Source organism: Macaca thibetana, chromosome 5 (assembly GCF_024542745.1).
Source record: "Macaca thibetana thibetana isolate TM-01 chromosome 5, ASM2454274v1, whole genome shotgun sequence".
Classification (NCBI taxonomy): domain Eukaryota; kingdom Metazoa; phylum Chordata; class Mammalia; order Primates; family Cercopithecidae; genus Macaca; species Macaca thibetana.
The window spans coordinates 28,528,796-28,555,586 of record NC_065582.1 but is presented as its reverse complement, the minus strand read 5'-3'; positions in this window follow the sequence as shown (position 1 = coordinate 28,555,586).

Here is a 26,791-nt window from a genome sequence, read left to right as displayed (position 1 = left end):
GTTTTTTATTCCCTAAGATAAAATTTGAACCAAAAAACAATGTCAGCAGATACTACAACAAAAGGACATGTTATTAATGCATTTAATATGTATGAGCCTGCTTCTGTGTATACCAGAACATAGGCATATATACACATGCACACTCAATAAGAATTTTAATAGGTTAGTTTTCAACACACTTAAAGGCAGTTGATTATAGAAGAAAGATGAAACTTGGAGTCAAAAGTTGATTTAAATTCTTTTTCTACCATCTATTCAATGTTTGGCCTTAGTAAAATATTTGATTACCTTGAGTTTCAATTTTCTCTTCTATAAAATGAAATATCATTTCTCTTGCATCCTTTCGAATACTTATGAGGATAAACTATAGTATTACAGGAAAAGTTTTAATGTAGTGACTGAGTTAAAAAAAAAACTTTCCAAATATTAATTTCAATATCTATCATCAAATAGCCATTGCCTATTAGTTAGTGTAGATCCAATAATTAATTGGACAGAAATTTGAAAGAACAAAACTGAAAAGTTGGTGGAAAATATTTCTGAGAAAAGGTATATTGATCGGCCTCTTGGGTGAGGCAGATTGTGTAGATATTTGTGTCACATAATAATTGCCCACTAGAAGACATCCTCTGTGGAGAATACTCTCTTGGCTTTAATTACAGACAAGAAGACTCATCATAAATAGCATGACTTTTGTGGCAGAAATGGAGGTTTTATCAGAGACAGATAAAGTGACAGACTTTTCCCTTGAAGGAGACAGTTTGGTCTACCAAAGCTATTGCATGAATGCACAATTTTCTAAGAACACAATCCACCACTGAGCTTCTGACAGGGTTCCAGAGGGCTACCCGGTATCAACTGTATTATACTGACTCTCTCTTATCATGGATGAACATTACTGTCCTCCTGCAGAGATGGAAAAATATTCCAGGTAAGAACATGCCTCCCCTTTCCACAGGGCTTCTGCCAGCATCACAATCCCTCATCCTTTCCTTTGTTGTGTGACACAGTGTCCTTTATATTCAGGAATCATGTTGTGTTGCAAAAGAATCTGGCAATGACACTGTGCTCATGGATTCCACTGATAATAACACATTTTCATCACTCAGAAGCAGCAACTTTATTGTCAATGAAGTCTCCATTTAATGTCATGTTATCTAATAGGTCTTGATATATATATAATTTTTGCCTCAAGAACCTTATGATCAACTACCAGATACCAAATTATAGCTCCTATGTGAAAGATTTTAATTGTATTTCTTAATCTTAATTTTTATTCAAACTTCAGACTGACATTTTCAATTCATACCAGACATTTAGACATTTGTCTAAATTCAATGTAATCATATCTGAAACCATACGAAGTAGAAGAGCCATCAGACCAAGACAGAATCCTTAGTACAAGCATAAATCCTCATTCTATTGTCACCTCTGCGTGTTCCAGCTACCTCTTGTCTTCTTCTACTAGCTAACCCAGTTGAGTAAACCAACATTATATGAATTGAATAGATGCATTTCTGTCTTGCATGACTGAATATTTTAAATCAAAGGATATCTTACATCTGAAGATGCTCTCCATTTTTTTTAGCCAATTCAACTTCTATCTATTTTGGGAGAAAATACTTTATGAATATTTCATGTTTGTACATGGCCTGGCTCCAGTGAGCAAAGGGTATGGAAAATCTTTCTTGGAAGCTAGATATAGTGTCTTCTTCCAGATTAGAGGACATTTGCTTCATATCAGCAGAACAATGATAGACAATGTCTACCAGCAACCTTTCCAAGACAGTAAAATATCCTTTTTTACCTCTCAGAGTAAACATAAAGACTCACTATCTCATTAGAGGCAAATATGAGCAGACTGCTAGCTTTCCTAATTTCTGAGTTCCTCTTATGCACCCCACTGCATATGTTGATGTTATTTGTTCCTCATAGGGTCACTGTGTGGAAATTGGAACATAGGAAACAAGTGCAAGAAGATATAGCTCTGTTTGATGCTTTTATCATGAGTTATAACTGGTCTTTGTCTGTGACCCAGATTTCTTAGTTTTTCTCTGTATATCTATATAAAACTGTGACAGGCCCACTTGTTAACTTGCAGGTAGTGTAAGATCTCAGACGCTCCCTAGTTTTCTACTCCCTTCTGGAGGTCTTCCAGATCCTTTAAAATGTGGTCTTTAGCTGTGGAAGGAAGGCCTCTAGGATTTTGTCTCTCTCAAATTCTCTAATTGCTCTCTTGTTATTATCATTAGGAAACTCACATGGAACTTCTTTCCCAACAGAAAGCTACTTGAAGTCAGAATTATACTGATGGTGATTTCATTTGCCTCTCGCAAATTATTTCAGTACTCAGTTGTTTTGAGAGCACCCAGCCAAATTGGGGTTCCAGTATCAGAGTGGCTAGCAACCTGCCCTGACAGAAAATAAAAGAGAACTAGATATGAGTGTTTTACTGTGTGCCTTATGTGGGATATTTTTTTTTTTATTAAGTGGACAGTCTAATGCCTAGTAGTGTACAGTAGTGTAACTAGTGACCAGTGGGTCCTTGACCAGGTAACTTGTTTATATTGGCAGATGTGTTTATAGCTTTTGTCTACCCATAACCGGTTTAAGCCTGCCTGACCATGGCTCTGGTGTGAGGAGCCTTGTCTTGTCTCCTCGATCCGTAAGTCCAGGGAAAATTCAGCTTGGGATATCCCCAGGTTGTTCGGATGGAAGGCACAAATTCAACACACCACCACAATAGGAAACAAGTTCAAAGATTTTTACTTACAGATCTTGGACAGGGAGGGCATAATTATAAGAAAGATAGTCTTCTATCCGGGTCACATGAGGCAGGAATGAAAAGTCAGGCAGAGAGAGAAAAGAGATAAAATGCCCATGGCAACTAGCAGTATATGACAGGGTGCAGGTCACTCTAAGTTCACGGGCAAATGCTTGAATGGTCCATTTAAAGGAAGTGATGGGAAAGCCCAGCTGGCCAGGTGGGAGAGATGTCTCCAAGCTCTTATCATTGACCACTGGCTTGGGCCATTTGTGTGTGATGTTCTACTTACAGTTCCTAGAAGCAGTCTTCACTGTGTCATTTTTCTTACATCAATAAATACTGAGTTTTATTAAAGTAAATGAAATTTTATTATTATTATTACTATTTTGAGATGTGGTTTTGGTCTTCTTCCCAGGCTGGAGTGAAGTGGCGCAATCTCAGTCATTGCAAACTCCGCCCCTGAGTTCAAGTGATTCTCCTGCCTCAGCCTACGAGTAGCTAGGATTATAGGCACGCACCACCATGCTTAGCTAATTGTTATATTTTTAGGAGAGACAGGGTTTCACCACATTGGCCAGACTGGTCTTGAACTCCTGACCTCAGGTAATCCGCCTGTCTCGGCCTCCCAAAGTGCTGGATTACAGGCGTGAATCACTGTGCCCCACTTGAAAATGTTTTTAAACATTCTGAAACTTTTTTCCACTTTGATATTTACTTTCTTTTTACTTTTCTTTGTGTTTGATTATTTCAATATGTTATTTCTTTATAACCAGTACTTTTCCTCTCATACATTAAAAATTGCCAAAGCAAATAGTTTTGTGTTTAGTAACAGTTGTTCCAGTAACAACATGTCTGTCACATCTGTTCTTGTTTTAAATCAGAGTAAATTTTTTTCATCCTAATCAATATTTTCTAATGTAGCTGTAACACAGAGCTTACTACTTTATCATGCTTTTATTATCTAAACAGGCTGTATATTTTTCTAACTTTTGTACTTTATGTATTGTTTACATACGTTCTTGAAGGTATGCTTCAAATAAAAACCCTTTTAGAAGCAAATATGTTTCTATGAAAGAAATTGAATGAGGTGTCTGAAAGGATTACTATAATAATTATTGATTTTAAATGTTGTCGTAGTAAAATTTGACTATTAGAGTTTACTTTACATAAAAGATTATGTCATTGGGCAAATCAGTATGCCTCTTACCTAGTTGAACATTAGGCCAAAAAAGCTCTGAAAAATAAATATTTGCAGTTAGAAGTATTATCATTCATCTCTCAAGATACTTTTTTTTCTATTTCATTCTTTGTATATTTGACCTCCTGCTATTTATAATAGACTGTGCAAACAAAAATTTAAACCACTGTTAAGTATATTGAAAAAATCCTGTAAGAAATCTTCCTTAACTTCATTCCATATATGAAATTCTATATTGTAGCTCTTTACAGAAAAAAAATCAATATTCTATAAATAAGCATATTTTCAATAATAATCTAACTTTTCAGTAATTCTTATTCAGATTACTTCCATAGAAGACATAGGCATGTGTGTCTCTGTGTGGATATTTAACTATTAAGTTTGTTTATGAGTATAATTATGTTTTTGTGAGTGTGAGTTGTGTGATTGGTGATTGTGAATGTGAATGTATACGAGACTGATATATATATATAGATATATAGATATATAGATAGATACACACACACTTAACCCTTTAATTAGCAAGGAGTAAATATCATCTAAATTTGTGGTTTGGTTGGCTACTAGGTTGGTTTATATCTGACAAATAGATTTCAATTTAACAATAAGTCACCAAAAATTTTCGTATATTTAAAAAATACTTTTGCTCATTCTAGAAAGATGCCACTTTCACTAGGGAAATGTTAATAATAATGCTCATTCTTTATTTGGTTGTGCACTATAATGTTATAGAAGCACATCTTATTTCTCAGCTCCTTAGTTTGCTGCTGTGTTGTATAAATATCTCTGTATCTTCCCAGCATGAGCACATTCGTTACAGATTAAGTTAACCCAACTCAAATGTCCACCACTTTTTAACTTACTCTTAAAGTTCAAACTGAAAGCTTATTAACATCAGAGGGGTTTTCATTGATTTAAAACAACAATAAGATATGAATGATTAAATTAGGGTAAAACATAGTCATACACAATTAATGTAATAAAAATTATAATAACAATAATTTACTCAATTCCTTCTGATGTGAAATTACCTTTTATCTACTTTATTCTCCATTCCATAGTCCTGTCTGACCTCAGTGCAATGCATAGAGTATCTGGAGACCCACCACTGATTTTAGCAGTTCAACATTATTCTCCTGCCTTTAGCACTGGCAGCTCTTGATATTGTGACTCTATGGAGGTTTTGCCCAAACTGAGAGAACTTGGTATGCAGCCACTGATATTGCAAATGCACTATTTTGACATCTCTTTGCACTTAAATGATTAGGATCAATTTGGCTGGATGTGTAATGCGTTGCAGTATACCTTTAGAGCCATAGCTTCTAGATCTGTGAGAGAGAGGCCACAGATATTCTGACAATGTCCTAGGCTAAGAATACATGTACAGACTGATACTGTCATCAGAAGATGCTGAACCAGCATGAAAAACCAGTCCCACCTGGCAAACCTAGCTAAAGCTCAAGATACAGTCCAAGGAAAAAATGACTTCAGCCAGTGGGCCAGGGCATTCTTCACAGATAGATCTTTCTGGGCCCTGAATCCCATCCAGAGGATTTCACTGCGTCTTGACTGCAGCTGACAAATTTTCCATAATTGATAGAGTCAGTCCTCTATAGTCCTCTGACTGGGGCCAAATTATCCAGGTCTTACAAGGCCAAATTTATTTCCTATTCAGGTGCCCTGAGCATATTATTGTCGGATAATGGCCCTAGATTTGCAGCTCAAGCTACACAACATTGGACCCAATCATGGGCCATACAATGAATTCTACATGTGCCATATTATCCTCAAGCAAAAGGTATAGTTAAACATGTGAATGAAAAATTGAAGGGCAGGCTTTAAGCTGCTGCTAAGAGGGAATGAGATAACCATGGCCTGAACTACACATCTCAAGCTAGCATCCTTGTATCTCAAAGCAGGGATTCCCTGAAAAAGTTATTCTTATTTGTGCCCCTTGTTTGATCAGGCTGTCGTCCCTGTTCCTCATTTCGTACATCATTCTTTCACAGTTACTGACATCTCAGTCTCCATGGGGTACTCTGTAAGGACTTTCTATTACATTTGGCCCCTTGCTGAAAGGAGATCAGGATGGACATTAAGAAGCAGTAGGTGGTAGACAATGAACTCCTTTATTTATCCCCCAGTTGCAAGGCATAGGTTTTTGTCTACAAGGTGGGAGACAATGAACTCCTTCTTCATTTACCCCCAGGTGCATGGCATAGGTTTTTTTTTTTTTTTCACATGGACTACAAAAATAAAGACCATCAACTTGAGGCCCCTTGCTATTTAGAATAGACTGTGTAATCAAAAATTTATATCACTATGAGTATATTGAAAAGCCCTAGTTAAGCATTTTCCTTAATGTGGCCCTTACACTTTTCCCAGTATAGCCCCATGAGGCAAACATATAAAACAGAAAGTTTTACTGTGCAATACATAAGAGAATGTAAGCCTAATTACATGAATTTGCCACCCTGGAGGTTAGGTCAAGGATTCTCTCATTACAAATGGTTCAGGACAGACTGCCCACATCACAGTCAGTGGGGAAAATCCCCACCCCAACCAGCTGATAGGGTACGAGCACATTCATACTGAAGAGCTCACCTCTGAGGGAAAAGAATAAATCAAACATTTCTTCTGTCTTTCCCACAGGACAGGTAGCCCAGGTAACATGTGTCTTACCAAATTTCTTGGTCTGCCTATTCTAGACAGTTACCACCACCCTGAATTTGATGAATTGTTGGATGCCACCTTTGCCTAATCCTGCAGGTAAACATGATGACTATGTCACTGTATATCACAAATGGACATCTCTCTGGCCATAGAAGTTTCTATTATCCCAGGTGTCCTAACCTTACTAATTTAGACCTGATGAATTACTGCAACAGAGCTCTGTCACTGAAGAGATAAAACACCTTCCTAATGTCAACGATCTTCTATCAAAGATGGTGGCAATGGGGTCAACTGGAACATCTGGAGGAGGGGGCATGGGATGCAACACTGGGGCTATTTTGTCCATGAAAGCAAGAGTCTTCTCCTCTGCCGTACTCATCCCCAACTCTGCATAGACGGTTTAATTACATTCATGGACTCTGTCCACCAGGAGAGACTTCCAGTTGATTGAGTCCCACAGCAGTTAGTGATTCTTACACTCAATTCCCTGTGTATTTCTTTTCAACACGTTGGTCAGCCTATTGTTTCCCCTCCTGTTATTCACCACTTTGGGCAGCTGCCATATTGCCGCCAGCTTGTTAGCACTAGAAAAGTCTCAGAGAGTTTAAATAAAGCCAGCTTTGTGAATTGAGTTTCCAGAGAGCATTAGACATATAAAATAGGTTTTAAAATCTCTTAAAATGTGGTTTTGAAGGAGCTCTAATCCAATTTTATAACCTCTAGTGGATGCCAGGCTACTGGCTTTTACTGTGCTTGTGATCCATTGATTTTTTTCAAAGTAACCAGAGATGAGAAGGGGAAGTTGGGACGAGGATAAGTTAAAACATCACAAAGCTAGTTGTGTTTTTTTTTGATTCAGGTTTTTTTTTTTTTCCTTGAATAAATGCTCACCAGATTGCTTAAGTTTTTGGCAAATTTCCAGAGATCTGAAAAAATCAGTTTTAATTTTTTTTTTTTTTTTGGCCAATGTCCCTGTTGCTTTTATGGATAAGAAAATATTAGGCCTCACATAGTGGCTCAGGCTTGTTATCCCAAAATTTTGGGAGGCTGAGTTGCATCCAGGAGTTCAAGACCAGCCTGAGCAAGATGGTGAAACCCCTTCTCTACAAAAAATACAAAAATTAGCTGGGCATGATGGTGCATGTCTATAATTCCAGCTACTCAGGAGGCTGAGGTGGGAGGATTACCTGAGGCTGAGGTGGGAGGATCACCTGAGGTCAAGGCTGCAGTGAGCTGTGATGGCGCCACTGCACTCCAGCTTGGGCGACTAAGTGAGACTCTGTCTCAAAAATTTAAAATAAAATAAAATAAAATAAAAAAAGTTTTGGGCCAAGCTTGAGAATTGCAGTCAGGGACCATAGATTCAAGTTGCCATGAATATACACTCTGATCAGTGACAGTTACAAGTAGAATTTTCAAGAAATAAAAGGCAGTTCCGGAATTGTTTACCAAGAATATATTTAAGAAGGCTTTTAATATATTTAAGGCCTTCTTTGGGATCCTGGCATTTATCTCATTATTTAAATAAATATATGTATTTAAAGTTGACATTTGGAAGATCTCTATCTATCTATCATCTATCTATCTATCTATCTATCTATCTATCTATCTATCTATCTATCAATCATATTCTAAGTACCAACTTTTAATTAAGCTGACCTCTGGCCACAGTACTCTAAAAAGAAATCATTTCAAATCTCAACTTACTGGATTTCAGCAAGGACAAACAGGAAGTAGGTTTCTCATTTAGTTTTCCTGGTTCTAAAACAAACTTTTTAAAAAAATTATGCATGCAAATAGATTATTTTAAATATTTCAAAGAATCCCTGTTTTGGCTACTACTGATTGTGACTGTCCAGGTTGGGTAGGGCCACTTTCCTAGATATTTACAAGAGATTGCCTTATAAGTGGTATACCTAAATCCATCTGGTGTTTCTACAAAGAGTGTGAAGGTTTTAAGGCTTGCTTTTTCCATAATTTAGGGAAAGTAATCGAGGCTGGGAATGTATTTCGGGTTGAAGTGTGACATGTCTCAGACTGTGTCTAACTGCCAAGTGGTGGCAGAGTGCTCAAAGTATGGCGGATAAGACCCCAATATTATACGTCTCCAGAAGAGCAAAAAACAGGGTACACATTTCAGTTATGAACTAACAGGAATGGGTCACAAGTTAAAAACTAAGTCTGAATTTTCCAGCGATAGAAAACAGCTGTAGTCATAAAAGAATGTTGTATAAAATAAAACCAACAATGCCTAATTGCCAGTCCTTTGACTGGAACCTCTGCTGTGAGACCAAGGTGGAAACAGAGGCAGTTCTCTGCGGAGACCTTTACCTCATTCTCCTGTTCAAAGACAGAGACTGAAGCCCTCACTCTTAAAGGAAATATAGGGTTTGAAAAACAGTCCAAATAAAGTCTAGACCTTCAGCCAAAGAGTGGGAGGTCCAAATTCAGGATAACTCACCCAAAACAACCCATGGGACTTCTGAGGATGGAGAATTCCTGCTGGTACCAAGCCCCAACTTCAGAGAAACACAAGGTTTTCAGGAGGAGTCTCTGTGAATCCTGTTGACTTACACCAGATAATCCTGTTGACCTAAATCGGGGAGGCTGAGGAAAAATTAATATAAATAGAGAGGTTTTTTTTTTTTTTTTTGAAACGGAGTCTTGCCCTGTCACCCAGGCCGGTGTACAATGGTGCAATCTTGGCTCACTGCAACCTCCACCTCCTGGGTTCAAATGATTCTCCTGCCTTAGCCCCCCGAGTAGCTGGGATTACAGGCGTCTGCCACCATGCCTAGCTAATTTTTGTATTTTTAGAAGGGATTGGGTTTCGCCATGTTGGACAGGCTGGTCTCGAACTCCTGACTTCATGATCTGCCCACCTTGGCCTCCCAAAGAGGTGGGATTACAGGTGTGAGCCACCACACCCGGCAAGTAGAGAGTTTATATAGGCCAATCTTGAGAATTGCAACCAGGGATCCTAGATTCAAGTTGCCCTGAATATACACTCTAATTAGTGGCAGTTACAAAGGCAAAGACAAGGCAGTTCCTGAGTTATTTACCAAGAATTTGTATTAAAATAACATAAGCTATTTATTGACTCTACATTCTTTGTATCACACATTCCAGGACCGTGAAGCTAATGGGTGAGGCAGCTGGTCAGGAACAAAATGGCTTTAAACAATTGCCCATGGCATGGGTACCAGGAGCATGACTGTAGTCTCATACTGATGTCTCTCTGGACCTGCCTGCGGACCTCATATAGCCCAGACAATTCTGCCCATTTTTTTCTCTCTGTAACCAAACTGATGTTATATATGAGTCCACATGTCTTAGGCACTGTATTTCAGTGTGTCCAGGAGATAGCCAAGAAATATGAGTGTCATTCACTAGCCTCCACATGTCTGAACAGCATGTATGAAAAACACTATAAAAATTTTTCAGACTTAAGGCAAGGAGCTCTATACTTCAAAAGGTGTAGTTGCAAACAAATTAACAAGAACTCATTGAGAGCTCCCCTCTTTAGTAGTATATATCAAATGCAATCTATATTTTATATTTAATTCAAATTCTTCTTTATAAGCAGACTACATACTACAAGATTTGGTAAACACTAATCTCTAGACTATCTGACAATACACTGTATCTGTATTAGAAATTAAATGGTTTTATTAAATGTTTACTTAGCTTTATGTTAGATGGCATAGCTTCTCAAAAATAGAAATGTGTCTTCCAAAGAATAAATGATATGATTAGAATGTTTGTCCCCTCCAGATCTCATGCTGAAATGTGACCCCTCAATATTGGGAACGGGGCCTATTGGGCAGTCTGTGGGTCATCCAGGTGGATCCCTCATGAATGGCTTGCTGCCATCCCATTGGTGATGAATGTGTTCTCACTCTATTAGTTCACATGAGAGCTGGTTGTTTAAAAGAGCATGACACTTCTCCCTCTGCTTCCTGTTCCCCCTCACCACGTGACATGCTTGCTCCCCATTTGTCTTCTGCTATGATTAGAAACTTTCTGAGGCCTTAGCAGAAGCAGATGGTGGTATCATGCTTCCTGTACAGTCTGTAGAACCATAAACCAACTAAATCTCTTTTCTTGATAATATTACCCAGTCTCAGGTAATTCCTTTATAGCAACATAAAATGGACTAATACAATGAAGCCTAAATTTTTAAAATTCCTCAGCATATCAATTCATAGAAAATGAATACATGTTCAAGTTGTCAACCTGAAATAATAAAAAGGATCAGAATCCAACTTTAAAGAGTTAATTCAAGCAAAACCTGGGAATGGCTACCCGGGACATAAAAACTCCAGTAAAATGGGGTCAGTGCCCCAAAGTTAAAAGTTAAGTTATTGCTTATATTGGCAGAAAACAAAGATGTTTAACAGGATTACATCATTTCCTAGACACGGCGGCTTTAAGAGTTGCAACAAATTAGTTACAGTTCATTTTCTTTTCTCTACCAGTTGTTTCTTGACAGCTGGTTTTCATTCTCTTTCCAGATTAAAGAGTGTATTTATCGTTCACCCTAAGACAATGTGATAGCCATTAAGTCTTCCTGTGAGAAACGTAAGAGGGAGTTTAATCTATTATGAAGGTAAAAAATGTAGAAGGAAGGGGGCCTTCCCTGGTACCCTTCAGTCATTTACATCTTACAAGATGATACAGATAAAGGAGAAAGATTACTCTGCAATCAGACAAAGTTCACAGCTTCCTTGGTTATAGCTGTCTATCATGAGACTTCAAGGCTCAAAAAATTTAGAGTTTCAATAGCTAAGACTTTTAGTTACTTACTTTCATAAGATAGTATTTATTGATTGGTAACATAAAATATATTACAGTATGATCTAGCATCAACAGCAGAATAAACTAGAGGATAACTAATTTTGGTTGTAAATGTTTTTGTCACTTAAAAATAATTACACTGGGCCGGTGAGGTGGCTCATGCCTGAGAACTTTGGGAGGCCAAGGCAGACAGATGACGAGGTCAGGAGATCGAGACCATCCTGGCCAACATGGTGAAACCCCGTCTCTACTAAAAATACAAAAATTAGCTGGGTGTGGTGGCAGACACCTGTAGTCCCAGCTGCTTAGGAGGCTGAGGCACGAGAATTGCTTGAACCCAGGAGGCAGAGGTTGCAGTGAGCCGAGATTGCCCAACTGCACTCCAGCCTGGCGACAGAGCAAGACTCCATCTCAATAATAATAATAATTACCCTGGAAAAATTTCTTTCTCAAATTCTTTTTTATTAATTTATTTTATTATTTTTTATTATTATACTTAAGTTCTAGGGTACATATGCACAACGTGCAGGTTTGTTACATATGTATACATGTGCCATGTTGGTGTGCTGCACCTGTTAACTTCTTATTTACATTAGGTATATCTCCTAATGCTATCCTTCCCCCTTTCCCCAACCCCACGACAGGCCCCGGTGTGTGATGTTCCCCACCCTGTGTCCAAGTGATCTCATTGTTCAGTTTCCACCTATGAGTGAGAACATGCAGTGTTTGGTTTTCTGTCCTTGCGATAGTTTGCTCAGAATCATGGTTTCCAGCTTCATCCATCTCCCTACAAATGACATGAACTCATCCTTTTTTATGGCTGCATAGTATTCCATGGTGTATATGTGCCACATTTTCTTAATCCAGTCTATCACTGATGGACTTTTGGGTTGGTTCCAAGTCTTTGGTAATGTGAATAGTGCCACAATAAACATACGTGTTCATGTGTCTTTATAGCAGCATGATTTATAATCCTTTGGGTATATGCCCAGTAATGGGATGGCTGGGTCAAATGGTATTTCTAGTTCTAGATCCTTGAGGAATCACCACAATGTCTTCCACAATGGTTGAACTAGTTTATAGTCCCACCAACAGTGTAAAAGTATTCCTATTTCTCCACATCCTCCACAGAACCTGTTGTTTCCTGACGTTTTAATGATCGCCATTCTAACTGGTGTGAGACGGTATCTCGTTGTGGTTTTGATTTGCATTTCTCTGATGGCCAGTGATGATGAGCATTTTTTCATGTGTCTGTTGGCTGCATAAATGTCTTCTTTTGAGAAGTGTCTGTTCATATCCTTTGCCCACTTTTTGATGGAGTTGTTTGATTTTTTCTTGTAAATTTAAGTTCTTTGTAGATTCTGGATATTAGCCCTTTGTCAGATGGTTAGATTGTAAAAATTTTCTCATATTCTGTAAGTTACCAATTTTAATCTATAAATTGGAATAACACTTATTTTATAAGGTGGTTATACTTATTAAATGCAATAGTTTATATAAAATGTAAGACATAATAAACATCAGTTGCCTTCCCTGCTTACTAGAGACACTAAATAAGTACTTTATTTTAAAGCATTTATTTTAAATATGGCTTAATGTGTTTAGTAAAACCACTTGACTAATTTGTTATAGTTGTGGCTTTTCATATTTGTAAGCCACATGTTCATTCCAAATATGCATGATAGTGAACCGGAATGTTCTGTTTTCTTTTGTTTTTCTTCATCATCCTGGGTCGACCTTCAATGAAAAATGTTAAGAAATATTATTTTTTGTAATAAGAACTTGGCAGTATTTGAAAATAGGGTTTATATTATGTATAACATTCTTATCTATGATATAATATGTATGAAACATAGTGTCAGTTCCACATTCAAACTTTAATTAACAGAAATAATCAGAGGCACAATTGGTGAGTTGTCACTTGAATAGGAATGTCATGTAAATATTCGTCCTGGAGTTTAACAGAACCTTCAGGAATTAATAATACCAGAGAAATGTCTGCTCAACAAATTTCATACATTTGATTTTTCTGATGTCTTGGCTGAATACTCACATGTAGGAAGATGGTTAATTACCTCACTATAGGCATTGTCGGATTAAAGTTTCTTTGTGAGTTTGCTTAGAATTTTAATACTGATCTGTTCCTTTTCTACAGTGTCAGTTAAAACTTTTTTTTCTTTCTTAACTCTCTCATATCTTCATGTATTTTAGATAACTCAATAAAAATTACTTTAATAGTTAACATTTATTGGGCACTTACTATATACCATTATTGCTCTAAGGATATAGATGTTTATTACATATTTATAATATCACTTTCAGGTGGATGCTGTTAAATTCCAAAGCTCATGAATAAGAAAACTGAGTTATAATGAAATTTAACACCTACTGGCCTATTTTCCTGGTTATTAAGCTAGCGTCTCATTATATCAAGTCCCCTGCTAATCTATTTTACGATCGATCCTGAGTTTGAAGCTCTGCAAACATTTCTCATTGCAACTGACTTCTTATTACATTCTGACAATAGATGGTAACACAAGAAATAAACTATAAGGCAAACAAAAGAAAAAAAGATTTTTTTTTTCCTGTGTGCTTTCTATTCTTGTCACCATCACCTGAACGAAAGCAGTCCACCCCAGCACTAGCAGTTAGTTCTAGCCTCCAGATCCTTTCTGCTCTCCAGCACCAGCGTCCTGGAAACCTTTCCTAGAATGAGTAGCAATCGGTTCACACTCCCTCCTTAGAGGTCTGATCTCCAGCTCTGCAGGACCACTCTTTTGACAATCTGCATTACGATAATCTAAACTTTTTCTTTTTACTCCCCCAGATTTAAGGGTGATAGATTCTCCTGGAAATTATTATCTCTGACTCACCTTAGTATTTTCTTTTTTACTCATTTAGTTTATTCAGCACCTATATAACCAACTGTCTGTAAAATTCCTTCATTTCAAATATAGTAGGATTTCTGTCTTCCCTACCAGCCTCCTGGTTGATAAACTCTCTTGGTTCATTTCTTTTTATTTTATTTTATTTTACTTTTAGAGACAGTGTCCTGTTCTGTCACGCAGTGCAGTGGCCCGATCATAGATCACTAAAGCCTCGAACTCCTGGATTCAAGAGGTCCCCCTCCCTTAGCCTCCTCAGTAGCTGGAATTACAGACATGTGACACCGTTCTTTCGTTTTAATGTTAGAACTCCTGATTCAAGTACCTTGTGTGGTGGAAAGTAAATTGTATGTTGTATGCTATTTTGAATAATTATTGGTATAAACAAAGGCAAATATTTCTGATATCCTAGCTAAGAATAACAACCAACAAAGTAATGGGAGTGACCTGACAGCTCACAGTGCCAAGGTCCATGCCAGCTAGAAAGGGTATATAGCATGCCCACACGCTCATTTCTGTGTGGTCTTTGGCCTCCTGGGTTCTGACCAGCATTACCTGTACTTAGAACCTGCTAATATATTTCAAAAGTGCAATTCTCCATCAGTCAAAATTATGCCAATATCTGTCATCCCTGCATCAACTCCTTACCTTTCCATGTCATTTTATTTTAAAAATCTGAACCCATGTCTAAGATTTAAAAGAAGTTAGGCATTACCAAGCATATTAACTCATGCAAATAGAGAGAGAGTGTGTGTTATGTTAATTGTGTTCCTGAGGGCTTGATATGCCAACTCCAAACCCTGGAGGTTTCAGAATGACTCAGTGGCCAATTAGCAATGTGTGAATTTGCGGTTTATTGAGAGGCCTTTACACAGCACCAAATCATGCAACTGGTATTCAACATACACTGGCAGTTATAAAAGCAGGGTAACACACCAAAGCTATGGCTCAGGAATTCTCACGCGCAGACCCTCTGAAGGCATCACGAACACAGACGGGTCCTGGCTGCTTTTATGATCCTCCCAGATGGGTCTGTTATGATCTCAGCCACCTTGCACTGGCTGTGGGCTCATTTCAGGTCTAGGATGGTACCAGGCAGCTGCAGGTGTTGTCAGCTCGGTCGATTACAAGTATGTTTGTTGTTTTATGGAGGAGGGAAACAACTTCACTGTGAACTTAACATGCTACTGGACATGAGTGACTCCATTGTGAGACATTAAGATAGCAAATTATTATGATATGGCAGAGAGATAGATAGACGAGAGAGCAGAGTGAGAGCGAATGTGTCTGTGTGCATGTTTGTGTGTGTTGGGTGACGGGGGTGTTGATGGTGATCCCACATGCCTGGGTAATCTCCAATTTTAAGTCCATCCTGGCTGAACTATGTGACTTAACCACACTGGACAGGTGGACAGAATTGGCTTTGTCATTTGCTAGTCCTTGAATTTTGAATAAATTACTCAGACTCCCTGTGTCTCAGTTTCCTCATCTCTAAAATGGAGATTTTGAAAGTATCCAACTCCAGGATTAATGTAAAGTTAAGTGTGTTAATAAACATAAAACGCTTACAGTGGATTTATTATATGACAATTACTAAATGAGTGTCAACTATTATTTATACTGTACCCGAGACTTCCATAGCCTGAAGAAATATGAACTACAAAAAAAAGTGTACTCTAAAACACATGCAGAAAATGTCCTCAAACTATAAAGAGTTTGCTCAAAAATATAGAAAGTATAAATTTATCAAATTTTTGCCTTATGCTTGGTTTACTAGTGGGTAGAACTAACCCATTTACTATTTCACACTTTGGGAGAAGAGAGTGCCTCAGGTCAAAGGAAGTGTGAAAACACTTCCTTCAACTTTATACCCCTCATTTCATCAGTCCCATATGTTTTCAGGAAAAATGTGAAGGCAGATGCCCACGGCATGGATAGTTTTCATACTACTTGTAGAAAATGATTGCGTATTAACTACAAATGCTATATTTGTTTTATTTAGACCATTTTCTTAATCCTGTAAGATTGGATTCAAATAATTCAGGTTAAAAGGGGCTTTTCATATTTCCCCATTTTCTGTGCAGATCCTCCCATCAGAGACTTCTCAAATGATGAACATTTAGTTCAGAATGACTATTGTTGTGATGTTTGACTGTGGAAAAACAGAGATCAGAGAAAAAACGTTAAAAAAAATCAACTTTGCCAATCTGATCCTAATAATAGGAGACTGCTTTTTTTTTTTGTTTTAATAGAAACATTTTCAACCAAAAATATGGAAAATAGTTACTTGAGTGTGCTACATTATCCTTGAGGAAAATATATTGCAGACAAATATAAAACATGCAGAAGTAGGGCCATCAATATCTAGTCATGAAAAGCCTTTCTAATTCAGAGCAGAGCTATGCCATGGAGCATGCAGCTATGACAACACAGTACGTGAAGGGCAAGCATCACATGTGCTCCCATATGGAGTTAATCTGACTCCTCCTAGTTATTAAAAAAAGTGTGAAGTGTGAAGAGGTATATGTATGGAACCTACTTACATATAATATCACAATGTGACTTATTAATACCTGCATTTTTCTCTGGTGTGAAATGTAATCATCACTGGAGTTAATATCCCTTTCCTTTTCACAGTGAAAATCAGTTACCACGATCCTAAAAATCTCTCCTTTCTCTAGTCTTCATTCTTTCTCTCACTGATTTCCTCTTCTGTTCTCTACGTATCTAACATTTTCTCTGTATTTTAAGTGTATTTTTATTCCACATGAAATGTAATAATATTTTAATTGACAAAAAAGCATGCTCTCCCAAAATATAAAATTTTTCTATGCTTACTTACTTTTTAAGAACAGCAACCAACACCCTCGAAAGAAAAACAAACAAAAACCAGTGGGAAGAGGAAGTTACAGGGAAGCTACGTTCCTAAATGATGTTTAAATTCTTGTTTGTTACTAATTTCTACATTTGCCTTAATCCATCCCTGTTGAATCTCCATTTCTAGAAATATAATAACAAAAACTTCTGCTCCTGTAAAATATTGTATATATTAAAATCAAAGAACTCCAAGAGTTAGCTTTATAAAAAACAAAAGAAATTGTCCTGCTTCATTCTGTTACATTTTCTTGTATTTTTTAAACAAAACTCAATTTATCAATTCAAGAGAGGGTAGAACATAAAAGTAAGGGATGTTGCCATAAAAGTTGGAAATATATCCTCTATAACAGCTTCTGGGGCTGATCTGCATAGCAAACTCTTGGTTGTTTATTCAGTGTGAAAGCTAATAAATCTATTTGTGAGAACTCCTAAAAGGCAATCATTTCCAGAAAGAGCAAATTCTGGCAAAAGCTATTGTTTCAGCAAATCCAAATGACAACTGCTTTAATATGACAACATTTGCAGTTCTGAGGGCACAGTACATTTTGGAATCATAAAAGTAGCAACACATTCTGCGTGGCAAAACATACTGTGGTTTAAATCTGTCCTACTGCAGTGAGTTGCTAATGGATATGTACAATTTATTAAGGGGGGAAGAATGACAAATTATCAACTTACACAGAACTAGTCACTTTGCAAGAAAATCTTTATTTCCTTTCTTTATTTTTAGTTTTTCATCCATCTGTTTTGGTTAAACATACTCTCCAATTTCAGTTAGAAAATCTGTCTCTGGAGATCCTTCTATCACTGTGTTTCTACTGTCTTTATGGGGCATGCATTCGTTTTCTCAATAACAGTAACCTTTTACTTTATTGATAGCAGTAAACAAAATAGTTATTTTTACATTAATGAATTAAAATAAGCTTTTTATTTTTCATATGTGTAAAAAGGTAATGATTTGTGATGCTTTGGAAGGTGAAATTCAGTTTTCATTTAGTTTACATCTTCCGTTTCTTTCTATCTCTCTCTCTCTTTTTTTTTTTTTTTGGTCACTGGAATACAGTGCACCGAACGCTGTGGAAAATGAAAAGTTGATAGTCTTTGCCCTGAAGCTTACAATCTAAGAATAAAAACTTGAGTCAGGCAGAATCAAAATAGCAAAGCTGTAGCAGAGTGAAGTAAACATTGTTAGAGGTAAGCAATAAGGAAAAACAATATCCTGTAAACTTGGAAGTAGAGACAAAAAATTGTGTTTATATAAGAACTGCCAATCTCTCAAACTATATGCTCCTAGATGACTACTAACAATCATAATGGGCTTAGATCTTTTTTTTGTTTGTTTTTTAGAGAGAGCTTTTGTCTGGACTCTGGACTCCGATTCCTGCCTCCATCCATACTGAATAGCATTGCCAGGAAAACACACCGAATTTCTTAAGGCATTTCCTCACACATTGTAATCTGCCCCACTGTTTTCTATCACATTTAATCTAACTTTGTCAGCTAGTCTTTTAAAGTTCTCTATGCTGTGGACCCACTTTCCTAATAGCTCCGCCCTTCCTAGTCATTATTCAGACCAGATTCCTTGTGACCTACCTACTGCTTGATTGAAGTGCTAAGCTTTCTGTGCTCTACATGTTCAAATCTCAATGTCACTGAAGTCCTGATTAACATTCACCGCCTCCACCATTCTAATACTTTGCTATTTTATGGCTCCCGATTACTAAATTACACAAAGGTTTGCCTTGCGGATTGTCAGTGACTCTTCGTGCTTCTCGCTCTACTAGAGAATGTGCTGCTTGAGAAAATCTGTGATGTAATACGCCCATGTCTCTCAAAATGCCCTGAATAGAATGTCTGTGCTATCCACTCAAAGCCATTCCTGTGGGAGCTAATTAGAAACTAACATAACTATGTTTCTTAGACAAGTTCTTCATTAATAAGTATACAAACATAAATGACGAGTTAAGGGAAATGTGACTTTATTCACTTTAAAACATTAATGTTTATTCTTAGAAAAAGTGTTTAGAATATAACATTTGACTCTTGGATATGTTTCCTTAATAATTTTTTTTTTTTCCTAATTTTCTTCCACACAGTTCCATCCTAATTAATGTGAAGGGAAGGAAAGATTTTCTATTATAATTTTGGGTTGACATAACAAGTGAGAATAGTGTGTAGTCTCTTGAATATACACAGATATACACATATATACTGAATTCAGTTAACATATTTTAATTATTAATGGACCACACTGCATTATAACTAGCACACCATTTTATCACACTCATCAAACATTTTTCTTCATAAATAACTCTTACGTGTAGGATATGCAGGCACACAATCATATTTATTTTCTATTTTCTTTTTTTTTTTTTGAGACAGGGTCATGCACTGTTGCCCAGGCTGGAATGCAGTGGTGCAATCTCAGCTCACTGCAAGCTCCGCTCCCTGGGTTCACGCCATTCTCCTGCCTCAGGAGAATGCAGTCCCGAGGAGCTGGGACTACAGGCGCCCGCCACCATGCCTGGTTAATTTTTTGTACTTTTAGAAGAGCCCGGGTTTCACCATGTTAGCCAGGATGGTCTCGGTCTCCTGTCCTCGTAATCCACCCGCCTCAGCCTCTCAAAGTGCTGAGATTACAGGCATGAGCCACCGTGCCCGGCCTATTTTCTTTTTTTTAACTTTTATTTTAAGTTCGTGGGTACATGTGAAGGTTTGTAATTTAGGTAAACGCATGTCACAGGGATTTGTTATAGTGATTATTTTGTCACCCACGTATTAAGCCTATTAGTTGATAGTTACTTTTCTTGATCCTCTCCCTCCTCCCACCCTCCACCTTCAAGTACACCCCAGTGTCTTTTGTTCCCTTCTTTGTATTCGTGAGTTCTCATTATTCAGCTCCCACTTATAAGTGAGAACATGTGATACTTGAATTTCTGTTCCTAGGTTAGTTTGCTAAGGATAATGGCCTCCAGCTCCCTCCATGTTCCCACAAAAAAAGATTGGATTCTTTTTTTTGTGTGTGGCTGCATAGCATTTTGTGGTGTATATGTGCCATATTTTCTTTATCCAACCTGTCATTGATAGGCATTTAGGTTGATTCTATGTCTTTGCTATAGTGAATACACGTGTCTTTATAGGGGAATGATTTATATTCCTCTGATTATATACCCAATAATGGGATTGCTGGGTAAAATGTAGTTCTGCTTTTAGCTCTCTGAAGAATTGCCAGACTGCTTTCCACAATGCTTGAACTAATTAAGACTCTCACCAACAGTGTATAAATGTTCCTTTTTCTTCATGACTTTGCCAACACCTGTTATTTTTTGACTTTTTGATAATAGCCGTTCTGACTGGTGTGGGATAGTATCTCATTGTGGTTTTGATTTGCACTTCTCTAGTGCTCAGTGATATTGAGCTTTTTTTCATATTCATATTGGCTGCATGTATGTCTTCTTTTGAAAAGTGTCTGTTCGTGTCTTTTTGTCACTTTTTTTTTTTTTTTTTTTTTTTGAGACGGAGTCTTGCTCTGTAGCCCAGGCTGGAGTGCAGTGGCCAGATCTCAGCTCACTGCAAGCTCCGCCTCCCGGGTTCAAGCCATTCTCCTGCCTCAGCCTCCGGAGTAGCTGGGACTACAGGCGCCCGCCACCTCGCCCGGCTAGTTTTTTGTATTTTTAGTAGAGACGGGGTTTCACCATGTTAGCCAGGATAGTCTCGATCTCCTGACCTCATGATCCGCCCGTCTCGGCCTCCCAAAGTGCTGGGATTACAGGCTTGAGCCACCGCGCCCGGCCTTTTTGTCACTTTTTAATGGAGTTGTTTTCCTTTTGTAAATTTGTTTAAGTTTTTTAAATACTATGGATATTAGACCTTTGTCAGATGCATAGTTTGTAAATATGTTTTCCAGTTCTGTAGGTTGTCTCCTTACTCTGTTGATAGTTGCTTTGGCTTCACAGAAGTTCTTAAGTTTAATTAGACCCCATTTGTCAATTTTTGCTTTTGTTGCAATTGCTTTTGGTGTCTTTGTTATGAAATCTTTGCTCGTTCCTAGGTTGTATTACCTAGGTTGTCTTTCAAGATTTTTATAGTTTTGGGCTTTACATTTATGTCTTTAATCCATCTTCAGTTGATTTTTGTTTATGGTGTAAGGAAGGATCCAACTTCAATCTTCTGCTTAGGGCTACACAGTTATCCCTGCACCATTTATTGAATAAGGAGTCCTTTGCCCATTGTTTTGTCATCTTTGTCGAGGATCAGTGTGCAGCCTTATTTCTAGCCTCTTTATTGTGTTCCATGGTCTATATGCCTGTTTTTGTACCAGTACCATACTGTTTTTGTTACTGTAGCCCTGTCATATAGTTCAAAGTCAGTTTTGTTATTTTTGTTTAGGATTGCCTTGGCTATTTGAGTTCTTTTTGGGTTCCATATGAATTTTAAAACAGTTTGTTTGTGTGTTTGTTTAGTTCTGTGAAGAATGTAGTATAGTTTGAAGTCAGGTTTGTCATTTTTGCTTAGCATTGCCTTAGCTATTTGAGTTGTTTTTGGGTTCTGTATAAATTTTAAAATATTTTTTGTTTGTTTGTTTGTTTAGTTCTGTGAAGAATGCCATTGGTAGTTTGATAGGAATAGCATTGAATCTATAAATTGCTTTGGGCAGTATGGCCATTTTAACAATATTGATTCTTCCTATCTATGAGAATTGGATGTTTTTTCCATTTGTTTTGCAGTTCTTCCTGTAGAGAATGTTTACCTCCCTGGTTAGGTGTATTCATAGATATTTTATTCTTTTGTGACAATTGTGAATGAGTATGCCTTCCTGATTTGGCTCTCAGCTTGACTGTTGTTAGTATATAAGAGTGTTAGTGATTTTATATCTGATACTTTGTTGTTAGTATACAAGAGTGTGAATTGATTTTGTAAAGGATACTTTCCTGAAGTCATTTATCAGCTTAAAGAGCTTTTGGGCTGAGACTATGCAGTTTTCTAGATATAGAATCATGTTGTCTGCAAACAGGGGTAGTTTGACATCCTCTCTTCCTATTTGGATGACATTTATTTCTCTCTCATCTGATTGCTCTGGCTAGGACTTCCAGTACTATGTTGAATAGGAGTGATGAGAGTGGGCATCCTTGTCTTGTGACAGTTTTCAAGAAGAATGCTTCCAGCTTTTGCCCATTCAGTATGATGTTGACTTTGGATTTGTCATAGATGGCTCTCATCATTTTGAGGTACATTCCTTTAATATCTATTTTATTAAGAATTTTTGACATGAAGGGATGTTGAATTTTTTGAAAGCATTTTTCTGCCACTACTGAGATAATCGTGTGCTTTTTGTCTTCAGTTTTGTTTATTTGATAAGTCACTTTTATTGATTTGCACATGTTGAACCAACATTGTATCCTGGGGATGAAGTCTATTGATCATGGAGGATTAGCTTTTGGATATGCTGCTGGATTCAGTTTGCAAGTATTATGTTGAGGTTTTTTCACTGATGTTCTTCTAAGATATTGGTCTGAAGTTTTCTTTTTGTTGTGTCTCTGCCAGGTTTTGGTATCAGGAGGTGAGGAGGAGTCTATCTTTCTCAATTTTTTCAAATAGTTTTAGTAGGACTATTGTCAGCTTTATTTTATACATCTGGCAGAATTCAGCTGTGAATCCATCAGGTCTTGGCATTTTTGATGATGATGTTGTTGTTGGTAGGATATTCACTACAGATTTAATTTTGAGGCTTGTTATTGATCTGTTCAGGGAATCAATTTCTTCCTGCCTCATTCCTGGGAAAATTTATATGTCCAGGAATTTATCCATATCTTCCAAGTTTTCTAGTTTGTGTGCATATAGGTATTTGTAATAGTTTCTGATGGTTATTTTTATTTCTCTCATTGACATTTCTAAATGTATTTTCTTGTATATTCTATATTTTCTTCTTTATTAGTGTACCTAGCAGCATATCTATCTTTCTAATTTTTTCAAGAAAAAACAACTCTTGGATTCATTGATCTTTTGAATTTGTGTGTGTGTGTGTGTGTGTGTGTGTGTCTTGATTTCCTTCAGTTCAGCTCTGATTTGGATTATTTCTTGTCTTCTGATAGCATTGGGGTTGATTTTCCTTGCTTCTCTAATTCTTTCAGTTTTGATGTTAGGTTGTTAATTTGAGATCTTTCTAACTTTTTGATGTGGCCATTTAATGCTATGAATTTCCCTCTTAACACTGCCTTAGCTTTGTCCCAGAGATTCTGATGTGTTATATCTTTATTCTCATTTGTTTCAAAGAACTTCTTGATTTCTGCTTTAATTTCATTAATTATCCCAAATCATTCAGGAACATGTTATTTAATTTCTACATAATTGCATGGTTTGGGGCAATTTTGTAATCTTCACTTCTCTTTTTATTGCAGTGTAGTTCAAGAATGTGTTTTTAGTTTTAATGTGTAATTTTAGTTTTTTCGCATTGGCTGAGGATTTGTTGTCCTCAGCCAATTGTTCTATGTCCAATTATGTGGTCAATTTTAGAGTATGTTCCATGTGGTGATGAGAAGAATGTATATTCTGTGGTTTTGGTGTGGAAAGTTCTGTAGAGGTCGATCAGATCCATTTGGTCCAATGTTGAGTTCAGTTCCTAAATATCTTTGATGATCTGTTTAATACTATCAGTGGAGCATTGAAGTCTCCCGCTACTACTGTGTGGAAGTCTATGTCTCTATATATTTCTAACAACTTGCTTTAAGAATCTAGGTGCTGCACTGTTTGGTGTGCATATATATTTAGGATAGTTAGGTCTTCTTGTTTAACTGAAGCCTTTACCATTATGCATTGCCCTTCTTTGTCTTTTTTAAATATTTGCTGGTTTAAAGTTTGTTTTGTCTGAAATTAGGATTACAGCCTTTGCTTTTTTGTTTTCCATTTGATTGGTAGATTTCCCTCTAGCCCTTTATTTTGAGCCTGTGGGTGTCATTCCATGTTAGATAGGTCTCTTGAAGACAGCACACCATTGGGTCGTGCTTTTTTTAAAATTCAGCTTGCCACTCTATGCCTTTTAAGTGGGGACATTTGGCCCATTTACACTGAAGGTTAGTATTATATGCATGGATTTGATCCTGTCATTGTGTTGTTAGCTGGTTATTATACTGGCTTGTTTGTGTGTTTGCTTTATAGTGTCACTGGTCTGTGTATTTAAATATGTTTTTGCATTAGCTGGTAGCAGACTTTCCTTTTCATATTTATTCCTTCTTTCAAGATCTCTTGTAAGGCAGGTCTTGTGGTAATGAGCTCCCTGAAAATTTGCTTATCTGAAGAGTTACTCCTTCACTTAAGAAGCTTAGTTGGGCTGAATATAAAATTTGTGGTGGAATATGTTTTTCTTCAAGAATGCTAAATATAGATCCCCAGTCACTTCTGGTTTGTTAGGGTTCAGCTGAGAGGTATGCTGTTAGCCTGATGGTGTTCCCTTAGTAGGTGACCTGACTTTTCTCTAGCTGCCTTTAGCATCCTTCCTTTCATTTTGACCTTGCAAAATGTGATGATTATGTCTTGGAGATTATCTCTTTATGTATAATCTTGTATGAGTTATCTGTATTTCCTGAATTTGACTGTTGTCCTCTCTAGCAAAGTTAGGAAAGTTTTCGTGGATGATATTTTGAAATATGTTTTCCAATTTTTTGCTTTTTTCCCCCTCCCTTTCAGGGAGGAAAAGGCTATCATCCTAATTTCAGACAAAACAAACTTCAAACCAGCAAAGATTTAAAAAAGACAAAGAAGGGCAATGTATAATGGTAAAGGGTTCAGTTAAACAAGAACCCTCCTTTCAGGGAGGCCAATGATTCACAGCTTTAGCCCCTATATAATCACACACTTCTCAGAGGTTTTATCAATTCCTTTTAATGCTTTTTTCTTCATTTTTGTCTATTTTATTTCAGAGAGCCTGTCTTCAAGTTCCGAAATTCTTTCCTTCACTTGGTTTATTCTGCTGTTAATACTTGTGATTGCATTGTGAAATTCTTGTGTTGTGTTATTTAGCTCTGTCAGACTCATTAGGTTCTTTTCTATACTGGCTATTTCATCCTTCAGCTTCTGTATTGTTTTATTGTGATTCTTAGTTTCCTTTTATTGGGTTTTGCCATTCTCCTGACTCTCAGTGATCTTCATTTCTATCCATATTCTGAATTTTATTCCTGTCATTTCAACCAGCTGAGCCCAGTTAAGAACTCTTGTCAAAGAACTGGTGTGGTTGTTTGGAGGGCATACGACACTGGCCATTTGAGTTCTTGCAGTAGATCTTACTCATCTCTGCATGTGGGTGTTCTGTTAACTGCAGTGTAGATTGAGTACAGTCATAGACTTCTTTTCTGGCTGTTTTCACAGGACTGAGGCTTTGTGCAGGGTCTTTATTTGAAGCTGACATCTTTGGTTTTAAAGGGAGGTATGTTAGTGATGTATTTCTGCTGTCAAAGCTTTGGGATATGATCCAGTAGGTGTCTTGTAGGCATATTGGTCAGTTGTTAGACACTTGCTTGGTTGTGTGGCACCCCTATGTTTCCTCACAGTTTCAACTGTGATCCCTCTCAATGTTCTGAAAGTGTGGGTCCCTCAACCCCTTGAACGCCAGTTGTAGATGGCAGCTTGGCACTTCTGGGCTGCCCACTACAGCTCTGGGCTGATCTCAGGGCTTATGTTCTTCTTCAACTTAGAGGCAGCAGAGGAAGGGATCTTAGTAGTGGTTGTGGCCAATGGTCTTTTCCTTGTCTCCTGGGGGCTCCACCCCAGAGAGATGCAGGACAGCAATTGCTCAGTGTAACCAGCACAAAATGAAGGTCTGTGCTGTGGACCTAAGCTGGGGGTTCCTTGTTTGGTGACAAAGGTTGGAGGGGTAGATGGAACCCCTGAAACTCATTTTCTTGAGTTGACTGAAGTTTGGCTTGGATAAGGCCCTTTGGGTCTTTGCTCTTTTCTTAGTCTGGGACTAGCAAGGGCAGTTCTACAGAAGAGGCAGTGGCAGAGAGGCTTTTAGTTGCCCCTGGGGGTTTTGTTCACTGCATTACAGAGCTTCTGTTGGCTTGATAGCTCTGATGGAAGGTGGCTGGAAGCCTAGGCCTGGGGACCAGCCTGGTGAGGAGATACAAGAATGGGCCCCGACGTAACAGTCTGGCCACTTTTCCACAAGGCTGCTGTGGTATGCTAGGGGTCTGCTCCAGTCCCTAGTCAACTTGAATTTGTGCGTACCTGGAAGTATCACCAGTGAAGGCTGTGAAAAGATGGCAGCTTGCCCCTCCCTCTGGGAGCTCCATCCCAGGGAGGTACAGACTTGTTACCTGCCCAAATGCACCTGCAGAAGGTGAGTGGACCTGGTTGGGAGGTCATGCCCAGAAAGGGGAAATGGGATTGGGGACCCACTGAAAAAGTCAGTGTGACCATGGTTTTGTAAAACCACTACACTCTGCTGGCATAGCGGTGGAATGGCTAAGTCAGCCAAGCAACAAAGATGGACACCTGCCCCTTCCTCTGGGAGCTCTATCCCAGGGAGGTTTGAAATCTCTGTTGGCTGGAGAACACCAGTGGGGTTTACTGGAGACTTCAGTTGTGAAGTCCCACTTGGTG